Source organism: Rhinopithecus roxellana, chromosome 5 (assembly GCF_007565055.1).
Source record: "Rhinopithecus roxellana isolate Shanxi Qingling chromosome 5, ASM756505v1, whole genome shotgun sequence".
NCBI lineage: Eukaryota > Metazoa > Chordata > Mammalia > Primates > Cercopithecidae > Rhinopithecus > Rhinopithecus roxellana.
Genome location: NC_044553.1, coordinates 44,286,306 through 44,299,149, shown reverse-complemented (window position 1 = coordinate 44,299,149; position 12,844 = coordinate 44,286,306). Strand labels below are relative to the sequence as shown.

The 12,844-nt window shown below is 37.3% G+C and overlaps 1 protein-coding gene across 6 annotated transcripts in view; it reads right to left on the bottom strand.

Moving 5' to 3' along the window:
• The window catches only part of TCF12 (transcription factor 12), a 379,427-nt gene that overhangs the window by 234,834 nt on the left and 131,749 nt on the right, over positions 1-12,844 (bottom strand). The window lies entirely within an intron of this gene.

The following is a 12,844-nucleotide window of genomic DNA, read 5'->3' as shown; positions in this document are numbered from 1 at the left end:
AATGAGTTGCCATAACCAACAAAACAATTCATTGTGCATCCTTAATGCATCTTCGGATACTTGGGTTCCATTATTTTCACCTCCCAATCAGTCCCCAGTAAAAGCTGGAAGACTTGGAGATCTCTCAATTCAGTCATTTCTACCTCTTCTGTTTTGAAGACTCCAGTCTTTTTCATCTTTGACTGCTAGCAGAGTACACTTCTTTAACTCCTTCCGAGTTTCATTCTATGATGAAATTCATCAACACAGAAATAGCTGACTTCTTTCATTCTTTCATGAGAACAGCCTGGATATTACAATGATAACATTCTGCTAAGTTTAGAAATTATCTTTCTTTAAGATATTCCCGGAAGTCCCTCTGTAATTTAGGTGAGAATGTGGTACGTAATAAATTAAATGCCACACATTCGCCACTAACTTGCAATGATTACCATGGCTCTTTTATAGTGACAGAATTACCAAATTGAAAGGATGGGTAACAAAAAGCAGGGAATGGAGAGGGGTCAGCTTCCAAAGTAGAATGTACTAATTACTAACTTAGTTATTAGGACCCTATTATTTTTATGAATCTGTACTTCTTGTATCAAGTGATTAATGTATATTTTAATAACTTTTTAATAAGAGTTAATACAAAAGATGAGTATCTAGTATAGACAACATTGCAGGCACAATTTCAAGTGAACCAGAGGCTTTGAAAACACAGAGATTATGTGAACAGTGTTTCGTTCATTCCTGTGGAGCTCGTATTAAAGTTCCAAATTTGAGAGATAGTCTATGAGTTTGGGGAATGTGGTGTAAAAAACACTGTTACCGGCTGGGAGCAGTGGCTCACGCCTGTAATCCCAACACTTTGGGAAGCTGGGGCGGGTGGATCACGAGGTCAGGAGATCGAGACCACCCTGGCTAACACGGTGAAACTTTGTCTCTACTAAAAATACAAAAAATTAGCCGGGCGTGGTGGCGGGCGCCTATAGTCCCAGCTACTCGGGAGGCCGAGGCAGGAGAATCACTTGAACCTGGGAGGCGGAGGTTGCAGTGAGCAGAGATCGCATCACTGTACTCCAGCCTGGGCGACAAAGCAAGACTCCATCTCAAAACAAAAAAACAAAAAAACAAAAAAAACAAAAAAAACACTGTTACCATCTCTCCAGTATCATTAGATACCAGTGAGCTATCTTCCAAGCATTTTCTTTGCAACCAAAACTGTAGAGTAGCAGCAAGTATTCCTCTAAGACTCAATCCAAGAAAAAGGCAACCATATACCTACAAAATCCACTAATAAATGGAACTGCAAAAAATTTTATGAAAAGTTGTATTTTAAAAAATCACTTTTATTGAACATACAATGGAAAGTGATTTTGATGAATCTTGTCCTAATGAAAATCATCAAACCATAACTTAGTCTTTTTATGACTTTATATTTTCTTATATCAAATGATTAATAAATATGAGGCTTATGTGTATTTTAATTTTTATCTCATTTAGAGGCAGGGTTCTTGTTCTGTCATCCAGGCTGCAGTGCAGTGGCATGATGATAGCTCACTGCAACCACAAAAGCCTGGGCTCAAGTGATCCTCCTGCCTCAGCTTCACCAGTGCTAGGACTATAGGAACACGCCACAATGCTCAGCTAATTATTATTATTTTTTTATTTTGTAGAGACAGAGTCTTACACTATGTTGCCTAGGTTGGTCTTGAACTCTTGGCCTCCAGCAATCCTCCTGCCTTGGCCTCCTAAAGTGCTGGGATCACAGGTGTGAACCACCACGCCCAGTTTTGTATGTATTTTAAATACATTTGTAAAAATATAGAGAGAGAGGAAAGATGGGTGCCAGTTACAGAGAACATCTCAAGCAAAATTTAAGACACACACAAAATTATGTGAAACTATATATTCAATTTTCATCAAGTGACTTCTATAAAACAAAGAAAAAGCAAAGATTAATGAAATAAAATGGTAATTAATTAGGTGATGGAATCACCAGCTAAACAGTAGTACATACCACTGATATTGGACATGACAAGGGGCTCAATGAATGCTATAGAATAACAAGAATCTGGCTAGGTTTTAAACTCAAGCTCTGTAGTTTTATTGTTAACATATCCAGACTCTTAGTAAAAGGTCGTGGCTGGCACTGACAAAGGCAAGAGTCATCTTTTAGCATCAATGACTCCTTTCTGCTAAAGACAATGGCTGTACAAACACAGAAATATGACAGGAATAATAAACTTTCCAAAGCTTCAGCCGTAAGACTAAGGTAAGCAGAAAAAGGAAATTACACACAGAAGATAAACAACACAGATATTATACAAATTGACCAAAATCTGAAAAAAATACCTATTGACAAGAAAATACATCGCAGTTGCAATACAGTGATGAGTGGTAACATTTTTCCTTTTAAGACATTTCTGAATTATCATTCCCATATTATTTTCATCATTCCCATTTCTAGTATATGCATGCCAATTCAACAATTTCAGAGAAGTTAGTTCCTTGACTCATATACTAAAATGGTAGATGTAAGAGAAAGTTCAGCAATAATTAATGATAGAAACACTTTTGAGTCTTATTTGACTTTCTAATAAATTTTTTCCATTTCTATTCAACATGATTAAAAGGGGTGATCAATAACAGAAAGACTTAATTTATCCTTTTCCTTGTTAATCTTTTATATAGACAATCTCTTAGTACCTGCTTTTCTGAATGGAACCAATTAAGTAAAATGCAATATATTCTGATTCTATGTGCTCCATTTTTAGAAGCATGCTGTTTTAACTTGGTATTTTCCAGTAAGGAACATTAAATTCTAGACCTCATATCTAAAAACAATACTTTGTGAACTTAACAAAAGCAATCTGCCACCTTCTTTTGTGAAAACATTTAACAAGAAAAGTAACTAAGAGCAATCATAAATTACTATATATACAGGCAGTTCCCTAAAAGGCTGAGACCTTAAAGAAGGAATAAAAAGGTAAAATTCAAGTTTTTAAGGTTTCAGAGAATAAGATTCTTAGAGGAACAGGTAAACTTCTTGGCCAAGTCCAACATTTGCCATTACTCCCCTTTCTAGGAAGAACACGGATTTAGACTACCTTCTTATGCTCTACTCCCATCTTAGTATTTGACTAAGAGTATTTTCTTTCTAGTGTCAATAAAAAACTATCCCACAGCTTCTCTCCTATTTCTTCCCTTTCACCAAGCCACCAGAGTCCTACAGGCATCTCTAGGTTTTGATCTACTAGCAAAAACTGGAAACTGGGTTTTTTTTTTTTTTTTTTTTTTTTTTGGTGGGAGGAGATACTTTTCTATGCCCTAAGCACCTATTGTGTTTCCCTCCATCCTCTCCCCCACCCCCCACCACATATAGGCCCTGTGAACAAATTATTATTAGCACTGTGGAGTTTTAGTAAGTAAACCAGCCTGAAAGTAAAAGGGAAGAATCAGGAGCAAAGCTGCTGACATGAACACCAGTTCCTTCTCTTCCCACTTGCCACTACCAGACCTATCACTAACCTCTGACAACCTGAACTAAGACTAGGGTAAAGTGAGAAATAAGACAGGAAATGGGAAAATATTTTCAGTTAGTAGTGATGAGTCTGATGAGCCAAGAAAGAATGAAAGGATGAAACAGGGAGACAGCATACAAGAATGAGAGAAATGGTTAGGATATCCCTGCAGCAAAAGCAGTAGGAAAAGCAATTCAATCTGGCCATACTGGTAGGGTATCATAAATGAGAGCCTTCCCTGTGGGAAAGAGACACACATATAGTTGGGAGCAAGGGCACAGGGAAAATCACATACACATTTCTCTCTTTTTCTCCCCCCACCCTCTGGTGCACATGTGCACTGTGCCTTTAGTAGCACTGAAATAAAATTTTTATTCAAGAAAGTAAAATGTACTCTAAAAATATCAAATCTCAGCACTGTCATAAATAAGGGAAACATAATATACTTTGCAGGATTGCCATCTGCTGTAGGGGGATCCAGCAAATGATTTGATGAAATAAATTCTGACTGGAGATAGCTATATCACATAACCAAAGCTATGAATGTGTCTATCTTTAATAGTGTCTTTATTCAATTCTATTTGTAGAGTAAGGATATTCCTTTAGATAAGACTCAAAGGCTGCAATCAATTGTAAATTAACATACACCTAAAAAACCAACACTAACATTTTTTATTGTATTTTTCACATTTTAGATGCTCATGAAATAAATCTACAAATGCATTTTCCCAGAAATACATTGTGAAATAGGATCAATTAGAATATAATGACAAGTGCTTTGTTATTATGCTACACATTAATAAAAAGGGGAAAAGCTAGGAAAATATTAAAATTGCAAGGGAATTTAATAGAAGTTAAAACATGCTACCTCATCTAAAGTATATAACATTATAGAGACTTTTTTACTTATAAAAAATTTAGGTTCTGTGCAGTGAATTGTCAAATAAAACAGTCTAAAAAACAAAAAACACATATGTAAGAAAGTAAGTCCGGTAGAAAGATTAGAAGGAATCACCCTTTCCGGTCATCTTGAATAATCCAATCAGAATTTTTGTTTGGCATTGTTGAGACCAAAGATTTACAAGTACAGATGTTCCATTAAAGTCTTTAATGCCACAGTACAGTACAATAAGGTAATGAACACACGGCTAATTTCATTTTAAAAAATGGCTAATTTTGAAAATGACTTTCAAACACAGATTTTGCTATATTATTGTTACTAGCCATATCACCCTGATACAAATGCCCTGTAAAGATACAAAAGGAAAATCCAGTGACTGATTTAGTCATAGAAGTAAGAGTACAGGGCCAAAAGGAAATGCCAAGTCTGTCTATTTAAGAAAAACAGAAACTGCCTAATGGCCAGGAATTGAAAGTAATACGTTCCCAGGGGTTGACTTGGGAATTGTCTAATGGGAACTACAGAGTGATCTGGTGGTCTCCGTACCTTAAAGATTTGTTCTGTCTGAACAGACATTCCAACCCTGACAAAGCCTCTTGAGCTACCTTTAAAACTCCCCTAAACTAGCTGTCAAGTTTCTAGAAAGAAGGGTCCTCCCAATGTACCAGAGAAGCAAGTATTCTCCCAATCTCAATACCAAAGCCCTGTACCTGAAGACCAATGCCAGTGTTTTCTTCCATAGAAGCACTACCAACAGTTTTAAAAAACGAAAAACAAAAAACAAAACCTTGATGCAATTTTTAACACAATCAAATCATCTCTGACCTGCATTACTATAATAGTCTCCTAAATGTTTTTTCTTCTTCTTGCCTCTCCTACTAAAGCAACCTTTTAGAAACAAACCAAATCATGTGCATCCTGTGCTCAAAACCTACCAATGGCTTCCCAACTCATTCAGAATTATTAATAAACGCAAAGGTCTACAATGTTTTACAGGTTCCGCTTCCTACCTCTCTGAACTTATCTCCTACTATTCTTTCTCTTACAATAGTTACTATAAATCCTAGGACTGGTGGAAAGAAAATATCTAGCTAGCTTGCTATCAACTACATAAAGGCTCTGGGGAGTAAACAAAAACAGGCTGATTTTGGATGAAAATATAAACTTGGAAGAAGAGACCAGAATGGGTGAGTTTCTCTTTTTCTCTGCTTTCAGGGACCAGTACAGGTGAGTTTTCCATTCTGAAACCTTTGTCCTGTAGGCAAGCAGCCATAACCTATAGTAACTAAAATTCCAACAGAAACCCCATTGTCTTTTTGGCCTGAAGGAAAAGAGGACAGAGACAGGACGACCACAGTCACCAGAAAGTAAGGATAGAATCCCAAAAGGGAGAAAGCCAGAAAAGAGAGGTCCCAAATTTTTTATTTATCTCTGCCCAAATATTTGGCTGAGTATTGGAACACCATTCACAGGGCAGGCATAAGGCAGTTTGTAGCTGAGACTAAAAGAACCGAATTGAGATTTGAGCAGCTACGAACTTCAGGCCAGAGACAATTTTCACTATGAGTCTAATCAAAAGCAAATGGCTCACTAAAACAAATACATCAAAACTCTTTGGAAGAACATGAAATAAGCCAATTTTTCCACAAATAACATATATAATATCCAAAATTCTTTGACAGTAATATGTAACCCAATCTCAACGGAAAAGATAATCAACAGAGGCCAACAGCAAGATGACCCAAAGTAAAATTTTCAGACAAGGACATTAAGGCTGATGCTGTAACTATGCTCAATGAAGTAAAACATACATGCTTTTAACAGAAAAAAAAAAAAAATGTGAAAATATCACCAAGAAAAAACATTTAAAAAAACTAAAATTAAGCTAGGTGTTGTGTCTCATTCCTGTAATCCCAGCACTTTGGGAGGCCAAGGCAGGTGGACTGCTTGAGTCCAGAAGTTTGAGACCAGCCTGAGCAACATGGCGAAACTCTATCTCTACAAAAAATTAAAATTAGCCAGGCACGGCAGTGTGCTCCCGTAGTCCCAGCTAGGTAGGAGGCTAACATTGAAGGATTGATTGGAGCCCGGGAGGCAGTAGGCGCAGTGAACTGAGATTGCATCACTGCACTCCAGCTTTGGTGACAGAACGAGATTCTCTCTCATAAATAAATAAATTAACTAAAAATAACTAAAATTGGCTGGGTGCAGTGGCTCAAGCCTGTAATCCCGGCACTATGCAAGGCTGAGGCAGGTGGATCACCCGAGGTCAGGAATTCGAGACCAGACTGACCAACATGCTGATATCCCATCTCTATTAAAAATACAAAAAAGTAGCTGGGAATGGCGGCAGGTGCCTGTAATCCCAGCTACTCAGGAGGCTGAGGCAGGAAAATCGCTTGAACCCGGAAGGCGGAGATTACAGTGAGCTGAGATCGCACCACTGCACTCCAGCCTGGGCAACAAGAGAGAAACTCTGTCTCAAAACACACACACACCTAAAATTAAATATCTGAAATTTAGAAAGAAATTTCCTGGATGGTTTTAAGAGTGAACAGAGATAACAGGGTAATAGTCAGTGAACGTGATGACAGATCATCAGAAATTATCCAATTAATAAAAAGAGAAAAATGATTAAAAGAAAATGAACAGCGCCTCACAGATCTAAGGAAAGATATTTAAAAGACTAACATAAGTATAATGAGAGAATAAAGAAAATATGGTAGAAAAAAGTGATTGAAGAAATAAGGCCAAAAAATTCACAAATGCAGTGAGAGACACAAATTTACTGATTAAAGACTGTATACAGTGAACCCCACAGAGTATAAATAAGAAAACCATACACAGACACAACATAGCCAAGCTGCTGACAACCCAAAAATAAAAAGCTTGAAAATGGCCAGAAAGTGACATACTACATTGAAAGTAACAACATTTCAAATAACTAAGAACTTGTCTTCAGAAACTATGAATGACGGCAGATGTGAAAAAAATATCTTTAAAGTGCCTGGGGCTGGGGGATGTGGGAGAATGATTATCAACCAGAATTCTATACTCAGCAAAAATATCCATCAAGAATGGAGTTGAAATAAAGACCTTTTCAAATAACAGAAAATTAAGAACTCATTACCAGCATAACTTTGGTATAAGAATTTTTTTTTTTTTTTTTTTTTTTTTTGAGGCGGAGTCTCACTCTGTCGCCCGGACTGGAGTGCAGTGGCCGGATCTCAGCTCACTGCAAGCTCCGCCTCCTGGGTTTACGCCATTCTCCTGCCTCAGCCTCCCGAGTAGCTGGGACTACAGGCGCCCGCCACCTCGCCCGGCTAGTTTTTGTATTTTTAGTAGAGACGGGGTTTCACTGTGTTAGCCAGGATGGTCTCGATCTCCTGACCTCGTGATCCGCCCGTCTCGGCCTCCCAAAGTGCTGGGATTACAGGCTTGAGCCACCGCGCCCGGCCAGAAATATTAAAAGAAGTTCTTCAGGCTGAAGGATAATTTTTTTTTTCTTTTTTAGAGACAGAGTTTTGCTCGTTGCCCCGGCCAGAGTGCAGTGCCGTGATCTAAGCTTACTGCAACCTCCGCCTCCCAGGTTCAAGCGATTCTCCTGCCTCAGCCTCCCAAGTAGCTGGGATTATAGGTGGACACCACTGCGCCCAGCTCATTTTTGTGTTTTCAGTAAAGACAGGGTTTCACCATGTTCACCAGGCTGGTCTTGAACTCCTGACCTCGGCCTAATTCGCCTGCTTCGACCTCCCAAAGTGCTGGGATTACAGGCGTGATCCATCGCACCTGGCCCAGGTTGAAGGCTAACGTTATCAGAGGAAAACCTGCATCCTAGGGAATAGTATCATATATAATAAATAAAAAGACTAATTTTTCCTTTAATGTTTTAGAACACATAGAGCTTAGGAGAGAAAAAATAATTTTCTCTCCTAAGAGTTACAATGAATTTAGATGTAATACATATTATAACTATAGCATAAAGGAGGTCAGTAAACAGACGTATAAAGTCAAAAGAGTTCTGCCTTTTACGTGAAGTGGCACAATATTAACTCTACATAGCCTTTGAGAAGTTAATGATGTACAGTAACATCCCTAGAGAAGCTACCAGGGGAAAAAAAAGAAAAAAAGCAGAGGCATTGCAAAAAAGCCAGCTAATAAAAGGAGTTCTAAGAAAATCCCACCCCAAAAGAATGGAGATACAGTAAAACAAAATACAGTTTGAACACACAGAAAACAAACAAATTAGTAGACCTAAATCCAACCATACAATAAAACATTCCACTTCTGTCTGGGAAAGAAGACAGGGAAGTGATCAAATAGATACTCCTTTTTTCAGTGAGAACACACCTCATTGCTCTGTGAGCTCATAAGGTTCATGTTGCTGCCCTTCTTGAACAGGACAATTATATTTGGGTTTGGTGGTTAGAAAAGGAAGATGAAAACACTACAAATGCACTTACCCATTAAACAAAAAATATACAACACTATACCAACGTGAAAGTGCAAAGGTTTTTTGTTTTTATGGTACTCATTAGGATCATAAGTCAGTACCAATAAAGCAGTTTCTGCATAACTATCAAGCACATTTTAATGGATTTTTGCTGATTACCTAACACAATTTGCTATGTAAAAACAGCTGTGTGAGCAATTACTATTATTAACTTAATTCCACAAACAATTCTATTCATTTCCTGTAATGAGGCCCATGCACTCCCTGGTTCAAGTCTTAGACCATTAATTCCTATAATGACAACACACTCTGCCTCTCTCAGAGGAACTCTAAAAATTTTCCTTTCATATTTTCCCTATATTTAAAAATTTCCCTCATAGTACCAAACTACCACCCAATTCTTTCCATACTCAAAAAGAAAAATTTATATTCATCACCTTCACTCCTTACCATTTACTCACTCATTAATTAATCTCTTGCTATCTATCATCTTCTGGATCATACCAGCAAAACCAAATGCCAGGCACAAAGCAGGCTCTCAGCAAACATTTGTTTACAGTATAAAACTGAACTCTTTCAGGTCATCAAAGTCATCCTAGTCATAAAATATAACTCTTACTCTTATTCTTCATTTCTTTGATCTCTATAGCACAGGTCAGCAAACTTTTGCAATAAAGGGCCAGATGATAAATACTTTATGCAACTGGGGGCCGATCTCTTCCATACCAACTACTCAACTCCACAACTCTAGCAAAAAAGCAGCCACAGGCGTTATGCAAACAAATGGGAGTTGCTGTGTTCAAATAAACTTTATTTACCAAAAAAAAAAAAAAAGGTGACGGGCTACAGGTTATATTTACCTCTGTTCTGCGGTGCCTGATCCTGTTAACTACCTCACCTTCACGACACTGGTCTTGTAAATGTCTTGGATGTGACAAAATAAAAACAGCCAAAAAAGCAAAAACAGACAAGTGGAACTACATTAAACTAAAAAGCTTCTGTATAACAAAGGAAACAACAGAGTGAAAAGGCAATCTACAGAATGTGAGAAAATATTTGCAAACCATAACTCTGATAAGGGGTTAACGTCCAACATATATAAGAAACCCCTACAATTCAACAGCAGAAAAATCCAAATAAGCCAATTTAAAAATAGACAACACATTTGAATAGACATTTCTCCAAAGAAAGCATACAAATGGCTAACAGGTATATGAAAATCTGCTTGGCATCATAAATATCAAGAAAATATAAATCAAAATCACAGTAAGATATAATCTCACACCTGTTAGAATGGCAATTATTAAAAACACACATACACAAGAAAACAAGTGTTGATGAGGATACAGAGAAACTAGAGCCCTTGCACGTTGTTGGTGAGAATGTAAAATGGTATAGCTGCTATTAAAAAAATGGTATGAGGTTCCTTTAAAAATTAAAAACAGAACTATCATAATGACCCAGCAATCCTACTACTAGTTATCCAAAACAATCACAATCAGCATCTAAAAGAGATATCTGTATTCCCATGTCAACTGCAGCATTATTCACAATAGCCAAAATGTGGAAACAACCTAAATGTCCATTAATGGATGAAGTTATACTGTTTACATGAACACTATCTAACATGTCTCAAATTAACAGCAAAGGCCACATTCAGGTCTTACTCTGTATCACCTTCAATGCTGAATACACAGAAAAGCTCACTAAAGAAGTTTTTTATAAACAACATGACACTGCTACTTAACATAAGAACAAGTTTTCTAGTAGCAGCCATAGGTTTTTTGTTTTTTGTTTTTTTTTTTTTTTTGAGATGGAGTCTCGCTCTGTCACACAGGCTGGAGTGCAATGGCATGATCTCGGCTCACTGCAACCTCTGCCTCCCAGGTTCAAGTGAATCTCTTGCCTTAGCCTCCCAAGTAGCTGGGATTACAGGCACCCACCACCAGGCCTGGGTAATTTATATATTTTTAGTAGAGAAGGGGTTTCATCATGTTCGCCAGGCTGTCTTGAACTCCTGACTTCAGGTGATTCACCTGCCTCAGCCTCCCAAAGTGCTGGGACTGCCACACACCCGGCCTAGCTATAGCTTCTTATCCACTTACATTCACTCTCCCAATCTCCCTGGTGAAAGGCGTGACATTGCAAGGCAGCCTTCATAAAAGATACAAGTGATGACCAAGGCACAGAACAAAGGTAATCACACCAAGAATGCACTCAGCTGAAAGCCCTGATATAGCACACTGTTCTCATGAAATGGACTAAAAAATTCATACAAATTTGTTATATGTATGAGTGTACATATGTAAGCAAATATTATTGCCATGTAGATTTCTAAATTCTGAACTCTCATAATGTCTAAACCTTCCTGATTTCAAAATATCATTACAAAGCTCTAGTAATTAAAGCAGTATGGTCCAGACATAAAATCATGTCATTAAAAACAGATCATAGACCAATGGAACATAATAGAGAACTCGGAAATCCACGCATGCATGGTCAACTGCACTTTGACAAGGATGCCAGGAATACATAATAGGGAAAGGGTAGTCTCTAAAAATGGCAATGGGAAAACTGGACGTCCACATGCAAAAGAATGAAATTGGATGCTGATCTCACATCATATGAAAAATTCAACTGAAAATGGATTAAAGACTTAAACACAAGACCTGAAACTATAAAGCAAAGAACAAAACCAGACTCTCTGGGTAAGATCCAAATCTATATGGTTAAATGAAGGCACTCCCCAGTCAATACGGCATGTGGTGGCTGGACAAGCAGAAAGCCAGTGTCTTCTTTGCTTAAGAAGTCAGAAAATAGGCTGGGCGTGGTGGCCCCATGCCTGTAATCCCAACACTTTGGGAAGCAGAGGCAGGAGGATCACTTCAAGTCTAGGAGTTCGAGACCAGCCTGGGCAACATAGAAAGACCTTGTCTCTACTTAAAAAAAAAAAAAAAAAAAAAAAAAAAAAAAAAAAAAAGAAGAGGAGGAAGAAAAGGCAGAATCCAGAAAACAGAATTTGAGAATGCCAATGTGACTGGAAATTATGGAGGGAAACACAAGGGAGCAGAAAGCCACAGCTGAGAAAGGTCCAAAAATTTACATTTAATTTTCCCTCCAATCTTTATGACCTCTCAACATAAACGTGAGGAAGAATACAAGAATCCCAACTAAAAGCAACAGCTGGAACACTAAAATAACTGATCACAGATTTCAGATGCTGGCTACCACAGCAGAGATGAATTAGAAAGGCTTGGTAAATAATCTGGGCTTTCTACAGACCTGCCTTAACAAAGCAAAAAACCATGCCTCAAGATAATTAACCAATAACATAACTACTTACCAGAGCAAAAACAAAACTGCAAAAATTAACAAAAGCCAAAACTTCTACAACATATCATTTATATTTTCCAATATGAAATTAAAAATTACTAGATGTGTGGTGAAATAAAAATGCGACCATTAGTCAACATATCCCAAGATGACAAAGATGTTGGAATAATAAAGGGATTTTAAAGCAGCTATTATAAATATTCGAACACGTTAAGAAAAAGATAGTCAAAATGAATGAACAAATGGAGGCTCTTAACAGAGAAAACCTTTTAAAAAAATAAAATTCTAGCATTGACAAGTATAATATCTGAAATGAAAATTTCACTGGATAAGCTTAACAATGAACTGGAGCAGCAGAAGAAATGATAAGTAAAACTGAACACACATCAATATAAAATTATTCAATATTAAAGCACAAAATATACTGAAAAAATTAATAGTTTCAGCTACCTGTTAGATAACATTAAATGGTCTAAATGCATGTAATGAGAGTACCAAAAGTATGTAAGACAAAAAAACTGGCAAAAATTTCCCCAAATCAGTGAAAACAACTTGTAGATCCAAGGAACTCAGCAGTCTCTAAGTCGGAGAGAACTACAAAGCAAACCTCACCAATGCACCAATAGTCAAAATGCTAAAGTGCAACTGCAA